The 12,708-nt window shown below is 45.7% G+C and overlaps 1 protein-coding gene across 7 annotated transcripts in view; it reads right to left on the bottom strand.

The window, feature by feature from the left end:
- Positions 1 to 12,708, bottom strand: part of CDH13 (cadherin 13) — a gene marked incomplete at its 3' end in the record, with an annotated part of 1,171,491 nt that overhangs the window by 968,277 nt on the left and 190,506 nt on the right. The window lies entirely within an intron of this gene.

Genomic DNA, 12,708 nt, shown 5'->3' with positions numbered 1-12,708 from the left:
TTTAGGTATATAAATATAGAATAACTATTGTATAAACTTGAAGCTACTATAATATTGTATGCTAACTATATTTTTAATAAAAATCTTAAAAAAAAAAAAAAAGAATCCACACCTCTTGGCTGAGGGCTTTCTCTGGGACCAACGTCCATACCCCGTAGTCCAATAGTGCTTAAAATCAATGCCACCTGGGGTATCCCCCAAACAATGCCCACTGATATTTATTGCACAAAGTCCAGAGCTCCCATGCCCCTCAGCTGGAATGACTCTGAAGTGTTCCGTACTGGCTCCCAAATGCTCTCCCCGCCTCCAGGGAATTAAGTTCCAGGCACCCACAGTAGCAACTGGCTGAATAACAGACCATTTATGTTTTCCCTGGGTCACCTCCCAGATGAATTAAAGGCACTAAAGCTTCCCCTTAGAATCTGCTTTTGGGGGAACACAGACTAAGACTGTGACACTTACAGACAAAGGGCTACAACCATTATCTGCTAAATCCAGTCTATTCACCTCCTCCAAGAACCAACTTCCATTTTCCGAGGATTTAAATCATTTCCTAGACCAAGATTTTGAAGGATTGTGTTGAAGCCCCATCCCAGCCGTATCAGGTAGGTATCCTTGCCCTCATTTCATAGATCTGGTAAGAGGCACAGGGAGGTTAAGCAACTTTCCCATGGCCATATAGCCTTGCAGAGACAGAAATGGAGTTCACACTGCAATTCCACCTCCCCCCAAGGCCTTGGCTCTTAACCACTATGTTGTACTGCCAGGCACTACCAAGTAGCAATAGTAAGATCCTTTGGCTAAAATAACACCGATACTATTAATAGCGACTATCCCTGTAGCACTGATCCAATTTCACACAGCGTTCACATTCATTGTCACATAGAAGAGCCTCTTTCTTGACCCTGAGTATACTAGGAGTATTTCTATTTCTGCCTCAAATTTGGACTCATGCTACCTTCCAGCTTGTAACGTCCTCCCTCCCTTCTCTGTCTAAATTCTATTTCTTCCTCTGTGGTCTTGATCCCACACTGTTTTCTCCTTACTCTGCTCTTGACATTCTGACTCCTCCTCTGATTCAGTTTCCTCATCTGTAGATGGGGACAGTGGGAAAAGCCACCTAATAGGATTGATTGAAAGCATCTAGCACAGCGCACACTTCATCGAAGGCAGGTAACAAATGGCATCTATACAGACTATCACCTTGCCCTACTATAACCTCTCCATCCACCACCCTCTACACCTCAACCTACTTCCATTTTTTTTTTTGCCCCACATTTCACAAACCATTTCTAGTAAATTAAAAGGCATCCATCTGAAGCACCAGGAAAAAAAAAATTATCCAAAGCTTGTAAACAAGGACAAAACGATTGATGGAAATCCTTTGAATATCATTTAGGGACAATGGCCACCAGAAGCTGTGATCGAAGACCCCAGACTTTGTGAAATGACCAGTTAGTTATTGATTTTTGTTTAGCAAAAGAAAATAATTTCCACCTGGTGGAACAGATAACCCCAAAGGTATAGGCATGTTGCACATTAACTAGTTTTTGTGTTTTGTTTGTTTGTTTGTTTGTTTCTATTTCAACAACCTCATGCTATCATTTCTTTGTCAAATGGCTCATAAGTATTTGAGCTTCTTAAATGATCTTTTCAACTGTCATAGCATCTTACTGGCTACCTCATAGATTCATGAATGAACGTTTATATTTACTCACAAGCATGGTTTTGCCTTTTGAAAAATTATACATGTATAGTACTTTGCTACTATGCTCTTTTCATAGACCCAACTTTGGCTTCTGGCTTCCTACTAACAACAGGATGGGGTGGAGATACAAAGGCCTGTGCGTGCTAGCGGGGTATGAAGCTCCATACTTAGACCAGGGTTTCTCAACCTCGCACTACTGACATTTGTGTCGGGACAATTCTCCAAGGTGGGAGCTGCCCTGGGCACTTAGAACGCTGAACAGCATTCCTGCCTTCTACCCAGCTGATGCCACTAGCATACCCTGCCCCCATTGTGACAACCAAACATGTGTCCAGACATCACCACATGTCCCCTGAGAGGCACAATCACCCTCGGTTGAGAACCACTGTACTTCACGAGTAAGAATCCGAGGCAGATATCGGAAGGATCAGCAAAGATTCACAATGGTACCCAAAGAATCATTCTGGATGGGCTGCAAGGCCCAGTGGATACAGACCTAGCGGGCCTTGGGCTCTTCTCCTGGACCCAGGTGTCATTGTCTTTTCTCATTCTCCCCTTGTGTCTACGATCTCCAGGAGATGAGCAGCTACGGTGTCTGTATCTGTCTGCTTCACTTTACAATCCTTCATGCCAAGAATAGAACCTTGACTAGTGCTAGTGCTTAGTAGGAACTTATCTATCTTTAATTTAAGATGGAATTTAAGCTGGAGTGTTAAGTCACCTCTGAGAGCTACTCATGTTTCCCCGGGTATCTCCCATGTCTACATGAGGAATACATGTCAATAAGCTATCGTTTTTTCTCTTGTTCATCAGTCTTTTTCTTAAGGAGTCCCAGCTGAAAACCTCAGAGGGGTAGAGGTAAAGTTTTGCCTCCCTCACACAGACTTCCTGACTGCCTCCTGTCATCACCCCAGGTCTTCTGATCTGCCTATGCAGGCAACAGCTTTCCCGAAAGGCATCTTGCGAGCACAGCTAGGGCTTCACAGAAGTCCATATGAGATGGAGCAGAGCCTTCAGCCCCCACTCCCGATGTCTCTGTGGTCTTCCTCGTGTAATCTTTGCTTTCTTTAGGGGAGCCAAGTTCCTGGCCTACATGACTACCTCCCTCCTTCACCCAGAACGTCAGGTAGGTCCCTCCCCCTACAGCCCACTGGAGCAGCAGTTTGCACATCTGAGCGAGCATCAGAATCCCCTGGAGGCTGGGTGTGTGAAGACCCCGATGGCTGGGTCCATCCCCAGAAGCTCTGATTCAGTAGGACCTGGGTGGAGACTTTGCATCTCTAACACACACCCAGCTGATGCTGACACTGCTGGCCCTGGAGGTCAAGGCCAAGCTCTGAGACCCGAGTCCACACAGCTTGTTTTCCTGCATGTGTCCTGTGCGTCACTACGTCATGGCGTACTCTAAGCAAGAGTTTCCTTACCCCTGGGAGTTTGGGAAGAGCATTGGAAGTGCAGCCTTGGAAAAGCCCCTCTCTGAAACTCAAACGCACGTTGAAACCTCAGAGACATTGAGTGGTGAAAAACAGAACACCACTTGGAACACTTCTCTGGGAAGTCCAGAGTTTCCCATAATATTAGCTCATGCAACCAATATTTTTTCCCACAACCCTTATTAACTCCCATGGAATAAATACCGCTTCATAATATACTTTGCAAAACGCTGCATTGGAAAACGATCAGGGAGGGCTGAATCAGACACTCACGTGGCTCTGTTGCCCCACTGTCACCTGGGAAGGCTTTAAGAATCATGGGGGCCCAGCAGATCCCCTATCACCTTGGACTGGGCCACCTGGGAGACCAGAACTCAGCTAGAGCCCTTTCAATCCCCAGTGCCTGGCCCAGCCCCAGCTGCAGCTGCTTCTCCAGACTGGAGACCCAGGAAGGTGTTCACAGTTCCTTAGGTTTGCCTTTATAAATCCTCACCTCCTAGGACCAAACAGGTGTCCTGGGACTCGTCAGGGGGCGAGCCCTACTTCCCTTGTACTGTGCATGGCTTTCCTCTTGTACTGTGCATGGCTACTGGCTTTGTCACTCTGTATTTTAAACATGAATGAAAAATAAAAATCATCATCCTATAAGTGAGGGCAGATGGGAATAAATTCCATGTTTAAGGGGCTGGGGAATCAAAAGGGGCAGGGGAGGGGGAGTAATGATGGGGGAGGGTTTTTTGGGGGGAGGGGTCTTGATGTGGAGAGTGAGAAGTGCTAAGTGTAAGGAAAAAGTGCTCTTTCCCCTGCCTTAGACCCTAGATTATCTTCTCATTGTCAGGCTATGGAATCCTTCAACTGAACCAGCCAAGGGGTGCCAAATATTCTTGTTAACTTGGGTAAATCCTTTCAGTAATCTGGTATCAATCTGAGTACAATGACAATTAGCATGTGAATTCAGTTCTGTCTCTCCATCTCCCTTTCTCCTCCCTCTCCCTCTCCCTCTTCTTGTCCCTCTGCCTCTCCCTTTCTCTCCCTCTCCCTCTTTCCTTCTGCCCTTTGCCCCTCTGCCCTTTCTTCTCCTCCCAGTATCCCCTTTTCCTCATCTCCCCCTCTCTCCCTCTCCCTGAGTCATTCATGCGCATTACTTTTAAAAGTCAGCCACACTAACACAGCTCCTTCTACAGTGCCTGGGTCTTACTGCCAGGACCCCACAACAGAGACCCTGGGCCAGATGAGAATCACAACAAGTGAGGCAAAGAAGATCTTAATTCACTTTGCCAATTAGCAAAACAAAAGTGAGGAACCATTGCTTTATTTCAGATGGGCCCAAGGTACCTGCCTCTCTGCACCCCTAAGATTGCTTTTCATTAATGAAATGGGTATGAAAAACCGGTGGGATTCAGGCCCAGGACAGCCTGGGTTACTTGCTGGCCCCAAGTTTCTCAGTATATATCTGCCTCCATTTTCTGATCTCTGAAATGGGGAGAATAATAGGGCCCTGTTGAGGAATAGTCCAGTTAACATAAGGAAAGAAGTAAACTGCCCTTAGCACGTGGCCAGCGCCTGTAGGAAGGGTTGTATGTGCTCAGAGATGGCACACACAGAGAACCCTGAGATAAGGCTGCCCAAATCTGCTTGTTTACTGAGACATACTTCACATATTATACAACTCCACTGTTAAAATATACAATTCTGTGGTTGTTAGTATATATTCACAGACTTGTGAATCCCAGACGCATTAGCAGTCACTCCCCATTCCCCAGTTCAAGGCAACTACTAATTGACTTTCCTGTCTCTATGGATTTGCCTGGTCTGGACTGTTCTTTCCATTTCGTGGATTCATACATGTGGCCTTTTGTGTCTGCGACAGCTTCAATTTGAATCTCAGCCCCAGAATTCAAAAGCTGTGTGATCTTTATCAAGTTCTCCCAGAATTCCTCCACCTGTGAAATGGAATTGAAATCATAGTAGATACACCATAAAGTCATTAGGAGGATTAAATGGGCTAATTAATACATCTAAGGTCTTCACACAGGGCCAACCTCATAGTAACTCTACTTACATGACATAGTAACCTGACATAGTAACCTCTACTTACATGTCAACCTCCAATATCTCTACTACTGCTATTATTACTAGCTCCCCAGGCCCAAAGAATGTGATTGGCGGTAGGAATCCAAAGATAAATAAAGCACAGAGAACACAGCTCTTGCCCTCCCCAGTGCATAGCCTGGTGGGATTTATATGATTAGGAAACCAGCTTAAATGAATACAGTAAAGTCTTATCATATGCACATTTAATTCACGGAAATCCAACTCCTCCACCAAAAAGAGAAGGAAAAAGAACAATTTAAACCCTGCAATTAAATGCTGTAAAATTATGTCATGCATATGTTCTTTATTATGCACTGTACATTGCTGCAAGCATTGTTACATATTGATTACAGTACAGGGTTACATACACAAAACCACACACACTGCAATTTAACGGGCAACTCAAGAGATTTCAAGGTTAATGACAACTCTGTTTGCCTTAAACCTTGACTTCATAATCTAACCCCCGAGTAAAATGCCACTCTATTGTGTGTCAACAACAATAACAATTCCAGAATGATTCCAGACAAATGAAATCAACCAACAAGCAGACGTTTGAGTTGGGCATTAGGCTGCAGTAGGTTCCAGTTGATTGACACTATTTGCCAAGCACCACTTCTGCCCTCCATAAGCTCACAGTCTCTCATTGAAAATAAACCACATAAGCATAATCATAAGAAGTTGGTAAGTGGCAGAATCAGGTTTAGGAGACTGATAGAAGTAATCTCTCACCCAACCAGCTGTGCTCTTCCCTGCCCGTGTCCATCCTTTGGCCTACTTGGTCTCCATAGCACTTATCACCACCTGACAGACATCATGCAGCTACCTGTTCATTTTGTACTATCTTTCCTCCCCCTACCAGTGTGGAATTTCGCCGCGGCAAGGACTTTGGGTACACTGTTCATTTCTGTATTCCCAGGGCTGAGAAGAATGTTGAGCGCTAGTGTGTAGTCAGTAAGATTTGTCAGTGAATGAATGAATGAATGAATGAATGTAATTGTTTAGACAACCTCTACTCTTCTACCATCTTCTGTCTCCAAACACCCATAGTCTTCCTCCAACCTCAACTTGCTTATTCCTTATAATTGTTTCAAAGGAGTGTGAATATATCCAAGTCAAAGATGAGGCCCTAAGGTAGTGTTCGGGGCTTTGGCATACTGATACCATCTAGTGGGAAAGAGCGTATCTGCAGTTGGGTATGAAATCAACAACCATAACTTTCCTTTGTCACTAGTACTACCGACGAAGTTGGCAGTAACACACAATGGTGGTAACTGGAACCTCTTATATACTCATGCCCTATCCCTGTATACTGCCATTCTAAGCACCTGTCATGCCTCCCATTTTTCTGATCAGGACTTTTCTAAGACCATGGTTGTTCCCCTAGGGCCGCAAAGGCAGAGCAGGGAAGGACAGAGGAATTAATGGTGCCGGGGCCACCCTGGACAAATGGAAGATGGATATGGGTGGATATACCCCAGACTCCTATCCTGCAAAGAGACCATTCCGAAGTGAGTTTTGTACAGTTCTTCCACGGAGCCCCAGCAGCAATGAGCCCCAGTTACCCAAGACAGTAACCAGCTCAATGACACACGCTTCATTGGCCTTCTTTCTTTCTTGTTTCACATGCCTCAGTTCTGTGTCCTGGAATCATCTCCCAGATTAGATTCCTGCATCCAAGCCTGTGTCTGTTTGGGGGAACTCAATCCAAGATAGTATTTAACACCAATATACCTTTGAGTGGCAAGATAGCCTCAAAAACTATAGTCCAGATAATTACTACAAAAGCTAAATTATTATGTAGTTTAGAGCTGATCTGAGAATTATGTTCCAAAGTTGACCACCAGCATTTTTAGCTTGATCAAAGTTAATGCAAAATAATCCAGTGATATGTGGTCCTAAAGAAGTACCACAATTCTCATGGTGACAAGAGGCCAAAGAAAATATGTGGTCTCTCTCCCTGGCTTCTGCTCTACCAGTTTGATCAACTGGTGAGCTGGCTAATGGTTTCAATCAGAAGTGTGCAAATGACAGCCCACAGGCCAAATTCAGGTCTACCTGATCTTGTAAATAAAGCTTTATTAGAACACAGTCCTGTCCATTTGTTTCCATAAAGTTTGTGGCTGCTTTGATATAACATAGAATTGATATAACAGAATTGAGTAGTTGCAAAAGAAACCATATATTTACTCCATAGTCTTTCACAGAAAAATATTACCTACCTGTGGTTTAAATCATCAGTTGCCATGTTTTGGGATTCCCAAAAGCAAAATTTCAAGAAAAACAAAAACTGGAGAAAGGACAAAGTTTTGCCAACAATAATTTACCACTAAGGAAGAAAATGCCCTCTATTTATTAACTAATCTAATTTTGCAAATAATAGGACATTTACTCTCTACAAAGAAGGTCATTGCACCAGAACAATGAACTTTCCATCCCAAGAGAAGTGGGGGATAAGCTCAGCACAACAGCCTGCCCCATTTTAATGTTTTTCATCGTGCTATAACTATCTAAAATGATCGCATTTACTTCTCTTGTCGTCTACTGTCTTTCTCCTGCATTAGAATGCAGACTCCGTGTTGATAGTTGATCTTGTCTTTCTTAACCACGGCTGCCTACCCAGTGTCAAGCATCACGCTTGCGATACAGTCGTCTATCAGTACAAATTTGTTAAATGAATGACTTCAGCAAACATGGAGTGTATAGATTGGGGCGCACAGATAACAAGCATCCCGGGAGAGGCAGAAGCCCAAGGCCACTGTGTAGAGGGTGCCAAAGGGAGAGGGTGGACGTCCGCCAGCACGGAGGTCCTGCCAGCGCTCATGGCTCTGTCGCCCGTGCGTACAGTGATGTCGGGCACGCAACAGGCCTCACACAGGCGCTGAACATAAGGGCTGCCCTGGCTCCATGCACTACGACTGAAGTGTAAGGAAGAAAAGCAAACGCTTTGGGTAAAACAGAACCAAACTGCAGGTTAGATTCAGTCCAGCTGCAACTCACTACAGATCTGTGGGTCTCGATGTAGTTACAGATTGTATATTTCTCGTTTTCCTATGGATTGGGGAAAATGTTACCATAGACCGTAGCATCCAGGAAACACTGGATTAGACCATGGAGTTCCTTGGCGTCCCCGGGGAGGAATGCCATCCAGCCTTAGGGATCCACAGCGGGCAGGAAACTGGAAAACTGCCAGGGAATTTATCTGTGCATTGGAAGCCTCCAAGGAGGCTTACAGGAGCTGGGTCCTGGCAACTGTCTTCCTACTGGGATGGCCATGCTTGCTGGGGGAAGCATGCAGTGTGGGTGGGCTGTTTGTTCCAACTAAAAGCAATGACTCAGGGACAAAGAATGACCATGGTCTAACTCAATTCTGAAGGTCGCAACCGGTAACCCAGACAGGAGATCCAGGTCTCAGGCCCACTTTTAGAGACCAGGGATTAAAAAATGGGGTCACTGCAGGCAGCTATTTCAACTCTAGAAGAGCCAGAGAACAAACCAGTCGAGAGAGAATTCCTACATCATTTGAGAGGGTAAGGGAGGGACTTTTATACACTAATGAAATATGCAGGAAAACACACATGCGCAGGAATCAGAAAATACATGAGTTCAAACCCTGGTCCCAGTGCTCAGTGGCTGTGTGGCCTTAGGGAAATAAACCACTCTGAACTTCTTTTCATCATATATAAAATGGAGATAAGAATAGTTTCCCCTCAGGGTTGCAGGAAGGGTTTGAAATAATGTATGCAAGTGGCACATAGTAGTCAATTGCGTGGTACAGTACATTTACCACTGCTATTTTGATATATTTTGAATAATCCTAAGTAGTCATGGTGCTAGCATGCACACTCATACACAATACTGCCCTGATAAAGCCTCCTGGGAAACAGACGCTGGGAAGATGTATCGAGAAGATAAGATCCCACCAGATCAAGTGATTTTATGAGGCATGAAATCCCCAGGGGAACGATCTTTGGGCAGCTACCACTATGGGAATTGCCAAATCCTTCTCGAGGGAGTAAACTTTACTTTTTCAAACATCCATGAATTTTTAACTACACAATCATCCTTCCCCACTAAGTTAGTCAGATGCGCAAGGCCGAGGCCCCATGGCACCTTGAAGCCATAAATTCCCTTGGAGCACTGTGCACAGAACTTAATACAACCAACATTCCTTAAGCCTCTAGTATTTCCCCATCATGGGATGAAGTCATGAGCTTGTTTAATTCTCCCTAAAATCCTGTTGGGCATGTGTAGCTATTCTCTGTCTTTGTTTAGACACAAGAGAAAACAAAAGAGGAGGGAAATAAAGTAGTAGCTGAGGTCACACAGCATGCAGGTGGCTGGGCCAGGATTTAAACTCACTTCTCCAAGGCTGAGCAGCGTCTCTTAGGCTCCTGCACAGTCTAAGATGCTCACTCCTAAGGATCCCGGCAGATGGAGGAGCCATCATTCCCCCTGGAGGACAGGACTGTGTCCTATTCATCTCTGGATCCCCAAATTGCCAGCATTCTTGGCACTTGGTAGATATTAAAAATTAGGGGGAAAAGAAAGAAAAGAGGGAAGGAAGAGAGGGAACCCCCTCCCCAATACTAGTTTCACCCCGATTATGTCCTATTGCAGCAAATTGGTATGATTTCAGCTATTTATTTTCTTGTTTCTTCTCGGATGCCCTCTGTGGACTACAAGCCCCATGAGAGCGGGATTCCTTTCCATCTTGTTAGCTATGAATTCTGTAAAGGCCTCCCTAAACACCTAGAAAGTAGACAATTGTACATTCCTCACCTTCTGAGGGTAACATAAGTGAGCTGCTGGGTATTTGTTGGTGGTTTTTAAAAGGGCCAGTTGTTGAACATTTACTAGCTCACGACTGACTGGCACCCCGCTGAAGAGCCTGCTACTATACCTGGAAATATAAGCATCACCAAGGCTCTATCCAATGGGCTGACACGAAGGTCCGTTAGCATTCCCAAAATGATTGCTGAAAGCAGTAGATCACTATTTGCTTCATGTACGGTAGGAAATATTTCTGGTGCTGCCAATTGGATGTTCAAGAAACGATTAAAGGGCTTGGCAATGTTTCACTCAAATATCTTTTGCATGAAAAGCCTCAGAGATTGGTTAATTATACAGACGACACATTAGTCTCCCTAGTTAAGGGCAATTTCCGGGCCCCCACGGTGCCCATCCCAGATGCAACCATGGATGGAATCCGTGGGCGTTAGCTTCACTGGGGCCCTGGATACCTCACCTGAGGAGCGTGACTGCAGCCTGGCTAAGTCCCATGGAAATAGCCCTCAAACCCCGTTTAGGATGCCAGACACCTGGGTTCCTAGCCTGAGCAAGTGGCTCTAGCTTCCCGCCAATGGAGAGAGAGCTTGCAACCTTAACTCCTCCCTGGCCTTGCTCTGCCATCTCTATATGCAGCTACTGAGCCCTGCGCGTTCTTCCCTAAATGTCTCTCGGATGCTCTGCATGAGGTGTGTCTACTTCTTCCATCTGCACTGGCTTCTCTCTTCCACTGGTGGCCAGCTCTAATCCAGTTGCTACACTGCAGCCAGGTGACCTATTCAAAATGGAAATCTGACCTTGTCACCATATACCCTCCTCTCACTATTTTCAGTGGCTGCCCACGGCTCCAGGACAAACACCAAAATCCTTGCAGTGGCTGACAAGGCCCCAATGGCTCTGGCGTCTCCTAACTGCTCCACACATCACGCTCTTTGGGCTGTGCCATGCTTCCTTCTACCCCGAGACCTCCACCAGGCTGTGCCTTCTGCCTGGAATGCTTTTCCCACCCACACCCTCACGTGTCCCTTTGTCCGTATGCCTCACTCCTCCTCCAGACTGTGACTTGAGCATCAGGCTGTCAGGGGAGGCTCCCAGGTCCTTCATCTGGATCTGATGCCTTTCTTATATGCATTCATTCATTCATTCATTCATTCACTCACTCATGTTTACTGAGAGCCTACTATACGGCACGCACGGTGCTAGGCCCTGGGGATACAGAAGTGACCCACTCAGGTAGCAACACGTGCTATAATGCAGTTTATAATTTAGTGGGGCAGAAAAACAAGGCACAAACAAGCGAAATACATAGGATGGCACGACCTCACCCAACTGTGTTTCCTTCTATCACAGCAGTTGTCTCTGTTTGTATTCATTAGTTGATTTTTATCTCCCTTACCAGGGGATCTCTTGGTGTCTAAGTCCCAAGAGAGCAGAGACTGAGTCAGCCTTACTAGCCACTGTACCCTGAGAGCACAGTAGGTCTTCTGTGGATATCATAGGTATTTATGGAATCCATTTGGTGCATCTCCTTGAAGTCAAGTTGTTTCAGTGCTTGGGGCTTAGGAGAGAGAATCCCAAATGGCCAAACCCCTAACGCCTCCCTGCTCTCTGAGAAGGCTCCCTGCGGCCTCTCTCACTGCAATTTTGAGTCAGAGCAAAAGTCAGCAAACTTCACTGCGAAGGGCCAAATAGTAAATCTTTTAGGCTTTGTGGGCCATATGGTGTGAGCTCTGTTGTTATAGCACCAGCGCAGTCATAGACAATTATATAAACAAACGGTCATGGCTAAGTTCCAATAAAACTATTTATAAAAACAGGCCACAGACAGGAATTGGCCCATAGGCCATAGTTTGCAACCCTTGAGTTAGATGATCCCAGATGCCCAGCAGCTTATGGCAGCTGAAAGCAGAGGCTGTGTGGCCCGAGTCAGCTATGGGTGCTGCTGGCAGGGCCCAGCAGCTTTCTGCAGCCTGTATATCAATGAACTGGGAGATTATCACAGAAGCTCACGCTTCAGGCATTTATTTGCAGGTACCACCTCCTGCAGCACGTGGAAAAGCAGTTCGCTGCCACTCCCAGAGGAAAGAGACTGTGGCCTGGAGGCGGTGTTAGGCAGAAAGGGAGGCTGCCACGTTCCTTGCAGGGTCCCCAGGCTCCTCCAGAGGCTGAGCTCATTTCCTGGCCCTGCCCAGGCATGTGGCAGGGCAGCTCTCAGCTGAGCAGCTGCTGCCCTCCACCCCAGCCCAGCCTGCGCTCAGCTGGGAGACACTGGGGCTTTGTGCTCCTGTAGCAGATTGGGTGATACTCGCTGAGGCCTTTCCAATAAGATATGACATGTCAAGACCTGCCTATTGCTAATGCTAATTTTCAGGAATTTGACTTCTGTTGGCAACTGGTAGAGGAAGAACAATCACTGTTTCATTTTGTTTTGGTTTTGTATGTATATGTAGTTATGTTTATCTTGACCTTTAGGGTCTGTAACTACGGAAAACAAGTTATCCGAGGCTTACCTGCTGGTACGGGCCGAGCGGACAGATTTGTCTAGTATTTACGGAGCCAGAGAACATTAATTATAGCCATAACACTGTGTGTAGACGGTGGTGGGTGTTAACTGTTAAAAACAGTTCCAGAAACATCACACACACTCCAGTTGGTGCGAGGGGTAACAATATCCTGTGTATAAAA

The sequence above is a fragment of the Rhinolophus hipposideros genome, assembly GCF_964194185.1.
Source record: "Rhinolophus hipposideros genome assembly, chromosome: 21".
NCBI classification, from domain to species: Eukaryota; Metazoa; Chordata; class Mammalia; order Chiroptera; family Rhinolophidae; genus Rhinolophus; species Rhinolophus hipposideros.
Note: the sequence above shows the minus strand (reverse complement) of the source record. Positions and strands in the feature narration are given on the sequence as shown.